This window comes from Phocoena phocoena, chromosome 4 (genome assembly GCF_963924675.1).
Source record: "Phocoena phocoena chromosome 4, mPhoPho1.1, whole genome shotgun sequence".
Classification (NCBI taxonomy): domain Eukaryota; kingdom Metazoa; phylum Chordata; class Mammalia; order Artiodactyla; family Phocoenidae; genus Phocoena; species Phocoena phocoena.
In genome coordinates this window covers 65,875,833-65,890,146 of record NC_089222.1, presented here as the reverse complement: position 1 = coordinate 65,890,146, position 14,314 = coordinate 65,875,833, and the positions used below count along the sequence as shown (strand labels likewise).

General features: G+C 39.5%; 1 protein-coding gene across 1 annotated transcript in view; it reads right to left on the bottom strand.

The window, feature by feature from the left end:
- Positions 1 to 14,314, bottom strand: part of RTP4 (receptor transporter protein 4) — a 48,194-nt gene that overhangs the window by 834 nt on the left and 33,046 nt on the right. The window lies entirely within an intron of this gene.

Below are 14,314 nucleotides of genomic sequence, written 5' to 3'. Positions count from 1 at the left end.
GATCATTTCTCCTTGTCAGAGTCAGTTACATCACCACGCCTAGCACAAAAAGATACCAGTCTCAACTCTGCTCAATATTATGTAACAACCTAAATGGGAAAAGAATTTGAAGGAGAATAGATACATGTATATGTATAACTGAATCACTCTGCTGTACACCTGAAACTAACACAACATTGCTAATAACTATACTCCAATATAAAATAAAAATTAAAAAAAAAAAGAAACCAGTCTCATGCTTGCTTGACTTTGCAATCAGGTTAAACCTAAAGGGTGACTTTTTGTTTGTTTGTTTGTTTTTTGGTGAAAGAACTATCACGGTGCTTTGTATTCCTCAGTATTCCTGAGAGGACTTGGCCTATAGTTGCTCTATCCCACATTGTTTTTGCTCTAGAAGAAGAAAGAAAAATATCTCCCTACTTTCTTTTTTGATTCCTTTCAATACCAATCCCAGTAAAAAGTCTCAGGTTCAGATGCACATACCTATAAACGTGAATTCTAGATTCTTATGTTTTAGTAGAAATTTGTCAAACTCCTGCTAGGTGCAGAAGGTGCCTCTAGGTTCAGGGAGATCACTGTGTAGTCAAGTATCTTCATCCTTTGCTGGATGTCTTGAATTCTGTAATATCCCATCACCCTAAAACACTGAAATACTGGATATCAACATTAGGATGATTAGTTTAGAAAAGACACTGTAAATTATTTGAGTACAGGAATTATGTCTCTTTTGTTCACCCCTGGTTTTCAGAGCTTTAACCCACTCACTGCCTAGTACATGGGTGGGTTTTCTCTACATATTTGTTGAGTGAATAAACAAGTAACTGAATGAGGAAAGGGATGAACAAATTTTTCAGATTTCCTGGACAACCTGCCCACCACTTGTGAGAACTAGTGAAATGTCTCCCACTCGGTCTCCCTTCCTCCTGGGTCTCTCTGAGCCATGCTGAGCCATGAGGCCAAGGTTAACGTTCCCTCATACTGCTTATCTTCAAGTGACAATTCTGCTAAAAATATTCACTGGCTCCCTCATGTTGGATTTAGGATGAAGGAAAGATTAAGAACTAAATGTCTGGGCTACAGGATCCAGCATCTTTGAATTCTGCTGCTAAACATTTCTAGGGACTCTCAAGGAAAGTATATGCTAGGCACCATGTGGAGAACTGATGTTTTCCCAGTTCTAGTGGCAAGTAAGCAGGTCAAAGGAGCTAGTCTCTTTTTATATTCTCCATCCCAAATCTAAATCTCCAGTTTACCATTGCAGTGGTGAGGAAAGGCCAGGCCAGAACTTGTCTAACGTCAACAGGAAGAAAGAATTTTCCCTGAACAGGCTTATCTACATCTCTGGAGACATGGCCCGTCAGTGCTCTTGGCCTTGGCTAATCCATAGTAAAAAGCCTTCTAAATTTGTTATTCAAGGCTCTCCATGGTCCAACTCCATCAAAAGCTATAGTCAAACTAACACGGAATTCCAGACCAACCTCCACACACACCCAAAATGAGTCCTCCCTCGTCTGACCGGAGTGGTCCTCTCAGTACCTGCTGAGCACCTAGCACATTCCTCTCTCCTTATCTTGGTTCTTAAGTCCCTCCCTGTCAGTGTCCCTTCCTGTGCCTCCTTTGCCACTGTTTTTCCAGGACCAGCTCAGTGCTCCCCTCCTCCTTGAATTGAGCCCTGTCTTCTCCTCCTCACATGCAGAAGGTGAGAACAAAGGAGGAAGCTCATGTAATGTTTCTACCCCATATCCCCCAGTGCCCAGGACAGGCATGCACTGAGTCAAATGAGAAGAAGAACCTGGGTTCTATCCTTCTTAATTGTAAGAATTTGGCACACTCAACCTCCCCAAATTCCAATTTCCTCATCTAGAAAATGGGGATAATTTTTACTTTGCAGAGTTATATCAATTAAGTGATCCCTTTACTTCACCCAACAGGCATTTACCAAGGGTTTTCTAGGTGTCAGATGTGCAGTGACTGATATATAGTAAGTGATTAATAAATATTACTAAATATTATTAAACACTTATTAAATGAATTTGTAGGACTTGTTTAGTTGGTGAAAAGAATTATTAGATTAAATATAGGATATTTTCCACAGTCTTCTTTCATTCCTGTCTTTTCTGAGTAGGTGCTGGACACAGAAGAAGAGAAATAGAATTAGTGATTTAACACTTTATGTTCAGTATCTCATCCACTATCCATATCCTGTGTCTAACATTTTGGATTTCTGCTAAATGCATGACAAATATCTACAATAGAAACGAGTGTGAATTTTTCTCATAAATATATTTTCTTATATTTTTTGAATCAATAAAGTGACATTTGTCAGATAACAATTTATTAAGCCAGCCTCAGTATTTAGCTAAGAGAATAGACTTGTGAAGGACATGGTAATTATCTTGAAATACATGAAAACCTCTCATAAAAATGAATTGTCTGAAACCACTTCTGCCCTCTAGGCCGCATGCCAGGTGTTTCTGTATCTAAGCTGAACCCGGTCACCTTTTTTGAGTAAAGAGCTCTGGGATGTGAAGAAAAGGAGACAACAGTCATACACACAGCCGTGTGGCTGACAGGGTCTTGGTGCTCCGGTCTGGTGTCAGGCCTGAGTTTCTGAGGTGGGAGAGCTGAGTTCAGGACATTGGACCACCAGAGACCTCCCGGCCCCACGTAATATCAATCGGCTAGAGCTCTCCCAGAGATCTCCATCTCAATGCTAAGACCCAGCTCCACCCAGTGGCCAGCAAGATCCAGTGCCGGACACCACATGCGAAACAACTAGTAAGACAGGAGCACAACACCACCCATTAGCAGGGAAGCTGCCTAAAATCATTCTAAGTTCACAAACACACCACCAGACACAGCCCTGCCACCAGAAAGACAAGATCCAGCCCCACCCACCAGAGCACAGGCACCAGTCCCCTCCACCAGGATACCTACACAACCCACTGAACCAACCTCACCCACTGGGGGCAGACACCAAAAACAGTGGGAACTACGAACTCACAACTGGTGTAAAGGAGACCCCAAACACAGTAAGTTAAACAAAATGAAAAGACAGAGAAATGTGCTGCAAATGAAGGAGTAAGGTAAAAACCTACCAGACCAAACAAATGAAAAGGAAATAGGCAGGCTACCTGAAAAAGAATTCAGAATAATGATAGTAAACATGATCCAAAATCTTGGAAATAGGATGGAGAAAATACAAGAAATGTTTAACAGGATCTAGAAGAACTAAAGAGCAAAAAAAAAAAAAAAAAAAAAAAAGATAAACAACACAATAAATGAAATTAAAAATTCACTAGAAGGAATCAATAGCAGAATAACTGAGGCAGAAGAACAGATAAGTGACCTGGAAGATGAAATAGTGGAAATAACTACCTCAGAGCAGAATAAAGAAAAAAGAATGAAAAGAATTGAGTACAGTCTCGGAGACCTAGGGAACAACATTAAATGCACCAACATTCGAATTATTGGGATTCCAGAAGAAGAAGAGAAGAAGAAAGGGACTGAGAAAATATTTGAAGAGATTATAGTTGAAAACTTCCCTAATATGGGAAAGGAAATAGTCAATCAAGTCCAGGAAGCACAGAGAGTCCCATACAGGGTAAATCCAAGGAGAAACACATATTAATCAAACTATCAAAAAATAAATACAAAGAAAAAATAGTAAAAGTAGCAAGGATAAAGCAACAAATAACATACAAGGGAATCCCCATAAGGTTAACAGCTGATCTTTCAACAGAAACTCTGCAAGCCAGAAGGGAGTGGCAGGATATATTTAAAGTGATGAAAAGGAAAAACCTACAACCAAGATTACTCTACCCAGCAAGGATCTCATTCAGATTCAATGGAGAAATTAAAACTTTACAGACAAGCAAGAGCTAAGAGAATTTGGCACCATCAAACCAGCTTTACAACACATGCTACAGGAACTTGTCTAGGCAGGAAACAAGAGAAGGAAAAGACCTAAAATAACAAACCCAAAACAATTAAGAAAATGGTAATAGGAACATACATATTGATAACTACCTTAAATGTAAATGGATTAAGTGCTCCAACCAAAAGACATAGACTGGCTGAATGGATACAAGAAGAAGACCCAAATATATGCTGCCTAAAAGAGACCAACTTCAAACCTAGGGATGCATACAGACTGAAAGTGAGGGGATGGAAAAATATATTCCATGCAAATGGAAATGAAAAGAAAGCTGGAGTAGCAATTCTTATATCAGACAAAATAGACTTTAAAATAAAGACTATTACAAGAGACAAAGAAGGACACTACATAATGATCAAGGGATCAATCCAAGAAGAAGATACAACAATTGTAAATATTTATGCACCCATCATAGGAGCACCTCAATACATAAGGCAAATGCTAACAGCCATAAATGGGGAAATCGACAGTAACACAATCAAAGTAGGGGACTTTAACACCCCACTTTCACCAATGGACAGATCATCCAAAATGAAAATAAATAAGGAAACACAAGCTTTAAGTGACACATTAAACCAGATGCACTTAATTGATTTTTAAAGGACATTCCATCCAAAAACAACAGAATACACTTTCTTATCAAGTGCTCATGGAACATTCTCCAGGTTAGATCATATCTTGGGTCACAAATCAAGCCTTGGTAAATTTAAGAAACTTTAAATTGTATCAAGTATCTTTTCTGACCATAATGCTATGAGACTAGATATCAATTACAGGAAAAATACTGTAAAAATACAAACACATGGAGGCTAAACAATACTAAGTAACCAAGAGATCACTGAAGAAATCAATGAGGAAATCAAAAAATACCTAGAAACAAATGACAATGAAAACCAGATGACCCAAAACCTATGGGATGCAGCAAAAGCAGTTCTAAGAGGGAAGTTTACAGCAATACAATCCTACCTCAAGAAACAAGAAACATCTCAAATAAACAACCTAACCTTACACCTAAAGCAATTAGAGAAAGAAGAAGAAAAACAACAACAAGAGAAAACCAAAGTTAGCAGAAGGAAAGAAATCATAAAGATCAGATCAGAAATAAAAGAAAAAGAAATGAAGGAAACAGTAGCAAAGATGAATAAAACTAAAAGCTGATTCGTTGAGAAGATAAACAAAATTGATAAACCACTAGCCAGACTCATCAAGAAAAAAAGGGAGAAGAATCACATCAATGGAATTAGAAACGAAGAAGGGAAAGTAACAACTGACACTGCAGAAATAGAAAGGGTCATGAGAGATTTACTACAAGCAACTATATGCCAATAAAATGGACAACCTGGAAGAAATGGACAAATTCTTAGAAATGCACAACCTTCCAAGACTGAACCAGGAAGAAATAGAAAATATAAGCAGACCAATCACAAGCACTGAAATTGAAACTGTGATTAAAAATCTTCCAACAAACAAAAGCCCAGGACTAGATGGCTTCACAGGCAAATTCTATCAAACATTTAGAGAAGAGGTAACATCTATCCTTCTCAAACTCTTCCAAAATATAGCAGAGGGAGGAACACTCCCAAACTCATTCTACGAGATCACCATCACCCTGATACCAAAACCAGACAAAGATGTCAAAAAGAAAGAAAACTACAGGCCAATATCACTGATAAACATAGATGCAAAAATCCTCAACAAAATACTAGCAAACAGAATCCAACAACACATTAAAAGGATCATACACCATGATCAAGTGGGGTTTATCCCAGGAATGCAAGGATTCTTCAATATATGCAAATCAATCAATGTGATACATCATATTAACAAATTGAAGGATAAACACCATATGATAATCTCAATAGATGCAGAAAAAGCTTTTGATAAAATTCTAGACTCATTTATGATAAAAACTCTCCAGAAAGTAGGCATAGGGAGAATCTACCTCAACCTAATAAAGCTCATATATGTTAAACACACAGCCAACATTGTTCCCAATGGTGAAAAACTGAAATCATTTTCTCTACGATCAGGAACAAGACAAGGTTGCCCACTCTCACAACTATTATTCAACATAGTTTTGGAAGTTTTAGTCATGGAAATCAGAGAAGAAAAAGAAATAAAAGGAATCCAAATTGGAAAAGAAGAAGTAAAACTGTCGCTGTGTGCAGATGACATGATACTATACATAGAGAATCCTAAAGAGGCTACGAGAAAACTACTAGCACTCATCAATGCATTTGGTAAAGTAGCAGGATGCAAAATTAATGCACAGAAATCTCTTGCATTCCTATGCACTAATGATGAAAAATCTGATAGAGAAATTAAGGAAACACTCCCATTTACCATTGCAACATAAAGAATAAAATACCTAGGAATAAACCTACCTAAGAAGACAAAAGACATGTATGCAGAAAACTATAAGACACTGATGAAAGAAATTAAAGACGATACAAAGAGATAGAGAGATGTACCATGTTCTTAGGTTGAAAGAATCAACATTGTGAAAATGACTCTACTACCCAAAGCAATCTACAGATTCATTGCAATCCCTATCACACTGCCAATGACCTTTTTCACAGAACTAGAACAAAACATTTCACAATTTGTATGGAAACACAAAAGACCCTGAATAGCCAAAGCAATCTTGAGAAAGAAAAACAGAGCTGGAGGAATTAGGCTCCCTGACTTCAGACTATACTACAAAGCTACAGTAATCAAGGCAGTATGGTACTGGCACAAAAACAGAAATATAGATCAATGGAACAGGATAGAAAGCCCAGAGATAAACCCACACTCTCTTCACAAGTCACCTTACCTTTGATAAAGGAGACAAGAATATACAATGGAGAAAAAACAGCCTCTTCAATAAGTGGTGCTGGGAAAACTGGACAGGTACATGTAAAAGAATGAAATTAGAACACTTTCTAACACCATATGTAAAAATAAACTCAAAATGGATTAAAGACCTAAAAGTAAGGCCAGACACTATAAAACTCTCAGAGGAAACATAGGAAGAACACTCTTTGACATAAATCACAGCAAGATCCTTTTTGACCCACCTCCTAGAGAAATGGAAATAAAAACAAAAATAAACAAATGGGACCTAATGAAACTTAAAATCTTTTTCACAGCAAAGGAAACCATAAACAAGACGGAAAGACAACCCTCAGAATGGGAGAAAATATTTGCAAATGAAGCAACTGACAAAGGATTAATGTCCAAAATATACAAGCAGCTCATGCAGCTCAATATAAAAAAAAAAAACAACCCAATCCAAAAGTGGGCAGAAGACCTAAGTAGACATTTCTCCAGAGAAGATATACAGACTGCCAACAAACAGATGAAAGGATGCTCAACATCACTAATCATTAGAGAAATGCAAATCAAAACTACGAACAGATATCACCTCACACCAGTCAGAATGGCCATCATCAAAAAATCTACAAGTGGGGCTTCCCTGGTGGCACAGTGGTTGAGAGTCCGCCTGCCGATGCAGGGGACACGGGTTCGTGCCCTGGTCCGGGAAGATCCCACATGTCGTGGAGCGGCTGGGCACGTGAGCCATGGCCGCTGAGCCTGCGTGTCCGGAGCCTGTGCTCCGCAATGGGAGAGGCCACAACAGTGGGAGGCCCGCGTAACGCAAAAAAAAAGAGAAAAAAATCTAGAAGCAATAAATGCTGGAGAGGGTGTGGAGAAAAGGGAACCCTCTTACACTGTTGGTGGGAATGTAAATTGATACAGCCACTGTGGAGAACAGTATGGACGTTCCTTAAAAAACTAAAAATAGGGGCTTCCCTGGTGGCGCAGTGGTTGAGAGTCTGCCTGCCAATGCAGGGGACACGGGTTCGAGCCCTGGTCTGGGAAGATCCCACATGCCACGGAGCAACTAGGACCGTGAGCCACAACTACTGAGCCTGCGCGTCTGGAGTCTGTGCTCCGCAACAAGAGAGGCCGTGACAGTGAGAGGCCCGCGCACCGCGATGAAGAGTGGCCCCTGCTTGCCACAACTAGAGAAAGCCCCTCGCACAGAAACGAAGACCCAACACGGCCACAAATAAATTAATTAATTAAAAAAAAAAAAAACTAAAAATAGAACTACCATACGACCCAGCAGTCCCACTACTGGGTATATGCCCTGAGAAAACTATAACTTAAAAAAAGCATGTGTCACAATGTTCATTGCAATACTATTTACAATAGCCAGGACATGGGCGCAACCTAAGTGTCCATTGACAGATGAATGGATAAAGAAGGTGTGGCATGTATGTATAATGGAAGATTACACAGCCATAAAAAAAACGAGTTATTTGTAGTGAGGTGGATGGACCTAGAGTCTGTCATACAGAGTGAAGTAAGTCAGAAAGAGAAAAACAAATACCGTATGCTAACACATATATATGGAATCTAAAAAAAATTAAAAGGTTCTGATGAACCTAGGGGCAGGACAGGAATAAAGATGCAGACGTAGAGAATGGACTTGAGGACGTGGGGAGGAGGAAGGGTAATCTGTGATGAATTGAGAGAGTAAAATTGACATATATACACTACCAAATGTAAAATAGATAGTGGGAAGCAGCCGCATAGCACAGGGAGATCAGCTCGGTGCTTTGTGACCACCTAGAGGGGTGGGATAGGGAGGGTGAGGGAGACGCAAGAGGGAGGGGATATGGGGATATATGTATACGTATAGCGGATTCACTTTGTTATACAGCAGAAACTAACACAACATTGTAAAACAATTATACTCCAATAAAGGTGTTAAAAAAATAATGAATTGTCTGTGTGTCCTCAGGAGAAAAGGAGGTGGATTTCTTCCAATATATAGTAAGAGGGGTCACACATCCCTTCAGAGGTGTGTTTGTGTCCATGTGTGGCTGGGGGTAGGGACCACTGAATTAAGAGTCTGGGGCACAGCTATTATGATTCTGGCAGGGACCAAGACTGAGCAGGAGAGAACCCAAATACTTCTCATTTAGTAATGGAGGTTCCACTGATTCCATTTTTTTGTTGTAATTTTGGTTTGGTTTTTGTTGTTGGTTTACCAGTGGTAGATTATTTTTTCAGTATACTTAATGGTGTCTTTTTTTAATTGAAGTATAGTTGATTTATAGTGTTTTGCTAGTTTCTGGTGTACAGCAAAGTGATTCAGTTTTATATACATATATAACTGAATATATATGTATATATATTCTTTTTCATATTCTTTTACATTATGGTTTATTACAGAATATTGAATTAGTTTCCTGTGTTATAGAGAACTCCATTTTTAATTGAGAAAAGACCACTCTACTCAAACCATCCCCAGTCTCCCCACAAACACACACACGCATGCGTGTGCATGCACACACACACACACACACACACACACACAACTGATGTTTGTTCTTGGGATCTGATCTTGTTTCAGTAGACCCCTGTCAACAGGAACTGCCGGCCTCAGCCTTCACACGGGGATGTAAAAAAGGAAACTCCAACTTCCCCAGGGAACCGGCATCCATCTTGTGACTGCCTGTCTATGAAATTTGGCTGATGACCAACTGTAGTGAGGGTTTGGGGTGCTAAGACCATAGGATTAAAACTTAAGTCATTTGATATGAGGAAAGGGCACAGAATCTAGGGGGGAAAATCTCTTCCTTCAAAAAGAAGTAAGGTTTCCTAAAAGGAAGTGGAGTGAAGGTGGAAATTTTTGGATATCGACCTTGAAACCATGAGACACTTGATATGAGGGAAGAGGAAACTCTTGAACCTGAAATAAAGGATCCAGAATGAAAGTCTGAAAAGTGACCACAGAAGATCTCTTCACAAGTCTTTAAGATCCTTCATTTTTGAGATTTAAGGCAATATTCAAATTCGCTGCAATTATACTTTGTTCCTTTCTCTATACTAATTATCTTCCCAAATCATTGAAACCCTTTATAAAATAAATTTTTGTGTAACCATAAACCCAGAGATACTGGTCTTGAGAAAATGAAGGAACAGTGTCAAGAGAGAAAGGGAAAGCCCTCGTGCTCCATCTCTCCTTTCTACCTTCTGTACACATACCTTCTGTGTGTTCCAGCGGAAAGAGGGCTGGTAGACTGAAGAACATGCCACAGCCTATCAAGAGGCGGAGCCTGTTTGCCCATCCTGCATCTGGGCTGCCTTTGTGATTTGCTCTGACCAATAGAAATAAGGCAGAAATAACGTGCTACTTTCAAGATTAGGCCTTTCACCCCTGGAAGACTGTCTGAGACCACCACTTAAGAACCCAGTTTATCCTAGTGAAGAAAGAGTGGCCATATGGAGAACTGAGGAGTCCCAGGCCATTGACAGCACCAACGGTCAGACACAAGAGTAATGCCAACTTGCCCCTTCCAGCCCAGCCATGGGAGCCCAGGAGGTGCCAGCAGAGCAACTCCCCAGCCAACACTCAGAATCATAACAAATAATGATTCTATCTTGTTTTAAGCCACTAAGCTGTGGGGAGATGTATTAAGCGTCAGCCTGTTTACTGGAGCATGAACTCCAGTTGACACCCAGGGGAACTGAAGGGCAACCATAGAGAAGCCAGAAGCAGTAAGAGAGCTCCCCAGTGCTAGGGAGCCCTGCAGAGAGGGCAGAGCCATGTGCAAAGAGAAGGAGAAACCTCTGCTTTCCTGTACAGAGAATGCTGCTCTCTGAAGGGAGAAAGAAAGTGACTAACAGATGCCTAATTTGGGAGGAACTTTCTATCAGAACTCTCTAGACAGTAATGGACTGCTTTAAGAGGTGCTGAGTTCTCCAACATCAGGAGTGTTCAAGAATGGGCAAGAGATTGAAGGGCAGAATTCGAGCATTATGTAGTTTTCTCTCTGAGGTCACTTCCAACACCAGGCATCTTATGATGTTCTCTAAATCCTATTTGAGAAGACAGCAGTATATGCATAATTATGTCAATAAATCTCATTATCTTAAAAAGAGGCTCTGGTTTATCAAAAGCAGCAGTAAAGTGTATGTGAGCTACACAGTTCCTCTGTGTGCATAGTTTATCAACATGAATCTAGCCAGGCTGGTCAGAGCACACAGACACATATCTACAACAGGCACCAGAGGACTGTGAGAATGGAGTACTGGAAAAATATCTGGCTCAAAAATGAGGCTTCTGGGCAGAGATTACATTTTTTTAGAATCTCTTTTTGGGGCCAGACCCTGTTGTTACCATTAAGTGAATTTTCTGCATGATCATAATAATGACAACAGCAATACTACTACTAATAGTCATCCCCGTTCCAACTCCCCATTGATCGCTTATGCCTGCAGCAGATCTGTTGCTGAGATGAGCTGTCTCTCCCCTCCCTTCAGAAAGGATTCTTGAAATGCCAAGGGGTATGTTTGGCCACATAGCAAAGTGCTGCTTCCTTCCAGCAGCTGTTGGACCCTCTTGAAATTTCCTTATAAGAAAGGCCACAGGCTTTATGTATTCTCATTACACTGACTTTCTCTGACATTCTAAGGGGAAATTAAACCTTGGGACACGCTTGTCAAAGGTTGTGCTGATTTTCTTTTTCTTTTTTTTTTTTTTTCTGCCTTTTATTTTATTTTATTTTTTTTTTAAACATCTTTATTGGGGTATAATTGCTTTACAATGGTGTGTTAGTTTCTGCTTTATAACAAAGTGATTCAGCTATACATATACATATGTTCCCATATGTCTTCCCTCTTGCGTCTCCCTCCCTCCCACTCTCCCCATCCCACCCCTCTAGGCTGTCGCAAAGCACCGAGCTAATATCCCTGTGCCTTGCTGCTGCTTCCCCCCAGCTATCTACCTTACTACGTTTGTTAGTGTGTATATGTCCATGACTCTCTCTCGCCCTGTCAAAACTCACCCTTCCCCCTCCCGATATCCTCAAGTCCGTTCTCCAGTAGGTCTGCGTCTTTATTCCTGTCTTACCCCTAGGTTCTTCATGACATTTTTTTCCCCTTAAATTCCATATATATGTGTTAGCATACGGTATTTGTCTTTTTCTTTCTGACTTACTTCACTCTGTATGACTGATTTTCTTTTTTTAAAAAAATGCAGTGAAGCTCCCAAGACTGAGTTGACTCCTTCTAAATTTCCTATCACCACCCTTATTGGAGTGAAGAGGGCTCTGAAGTAGAAAACACTTGGAAAAGATCAATTAGAAATTGAATCAGCACATTCTTTAGGGTTTAGCTGCATATGTGAGAACCACATTTCAAGCAAATATAAAGGAACACAGCAAATATATTTCCAAGGGAAAACAATGGGTGGCTGGTTAGAAGCATGCAATGAGACCTCCTCAAAGGAATGAAACCTCAGGAGTACATAAATGTAGAGTCTTCTCTTGGGAAATAGAGCTTGTTCAACCAGAGGGCAGCTAATTCTCTCCTCTTTCAATCCGAACTTCATCTAAGAGAAAATCTCTCAACCAAAATCATTGCGTCCTCATCTTGGAACTTACCTGAGAAAGGAGAGACACTGTGGGAGCAGTTGAAAGAGTCTTTGTCCTAGTCCTGCTGCCAGCTCACTGGGTGACGATCTACAAGCCACCTTCTCTCTCAGAATCTTGGATTATGTGTCTGTAAAGTGAAAAGTTTCCTTCCAGGTTTATGAGTTGGTAAAATCTGTGCATCACACCCTCTCAACTTCATTCTGTCCTGAAAAGCATTCTAGGGGACACATACTGAGTGAATCCAGTTTTGTGATTGGTGATGGGGCATTTAAAGGATGAGACTAGACAAAGGAAGATGCTCCTTTCCCACAGACAACATGTGAGGAGTTTAACTATGATCTGCTGTTACTAACTTTACTGTCACTCTTATAGGAACTTTTCTATTTCATGCTGGAAGCTGGGACATGGTGGAGCCAATGAGAGGATGGCCAAGCTTTCGTGTGGGAGGACTGTTGGGTTACAGTGGCCCAAGCTTGGTGTATGACATAGAATTTGGGGTATGTCAGAATCAGATGAACCACTCAGGGAGGCAGCTGACCTATGATTAAGAAACCATGGTTTCACATTTGTGTTTCTTGCCTGGGAAGGGCTAAAGGGATCATTCTGGCTCCTCAGAGTCCGGAGCTGTAACATAGAATTGGGAAGGCAGGAAACTAGGAGTTGGAATTTGGCAAGGAATGGGGATTATTGTTGTGTCATGGCTGTTTTAATTAGAAGGCAAACCCAGAAAGTCAGCTCACAGGGAGAGGCATATCAGAGATCAACCCAAGTGAGGTATACGGTCAGTGTGATGGCAATGATGATAACGTGGGTACCTTGAAGACCAGGATTTAGTGCTAGCTTTGTTGGGCAAATTCACATCTCTGAGCCTACTTTCTACATCTGTAAAATGAGAAGAATAATCCTAATCCTGTTTGTCTCATGGGGTTATGTTGTAAAGCTTACATGAAAGTATGAGTGGGAAAGTACTTTGTCAACTAAAAAATGTTATGAAATAATAGTTATAAGACATGACTGTTGCTCCAATTTTCTCTGGTTTGAATTATTTCTGATGAGACACAAGTGGTAATTCTTATAGTTGTTCCTTTGTCTGTTAGTAATATGTTCCCCATCTCAACTCCATCCAGCTGCTTTTAAGATGTTTTTCTTTATCATTTACTTAACACATAATCAGTTAACAATGATTTGATTACAGTACACTCTGGCTGTGGTGTGGGGTGTGTGTGTGTTTATCTTGCTTGAAGTACACTGAGTTTCTTATATCTGTAGGCTTATATTTTTCATGTCACTTAAATTTACAATAGATCCCTTGATATTGTATCACAGGACAGTTATCCCTGAGACTTTTCTTTCCCCCAGCATTTTATCTCTATGTGCTTCCATGTACATAATCTCTATTGTTCTGTCTTCAAGTTTATTAGCGTTGTTTGTTTTTTTTTTTTTTTTGGCTGCGTTACATAGCTTGTGGGATCTTAGTTTCCTGACCAGATGCCAAACCCACACCCTCAGCAGTGAAAGCACAGAGTCCTAACCTCTGGACCACCAGGGTATTCCCTATTAGCCTTTCTTATGCATTGCCTAATTGATGTTAATCTCATAATTTTTAAATTTCAAATCATGTAACTTTTAATTCTAGAACTTCCATTTTCTAGAATTAAACTTGTCTTAACCTTCTCTTTCTGAAGATTTCCTATTCTTCACTCATTATGTTAATATTTCCTTTAAATTCTTGAATATAATTATAATAGCTATTCTTCATTCGTTATGTTAATATTTCCTTTAAATTCTTGAATATAATTATAATAGCTGTTTTAAACTTCTTGTTTGCAAATTTTATCATCTTTCCCATTTCTTGGTTGTATTCTATTTTTCTGATTTTTATTTTGATAAAATACATCAGGTATTTATGCTCATTTATATACTTAGTAAATTGTATTGTATGGTT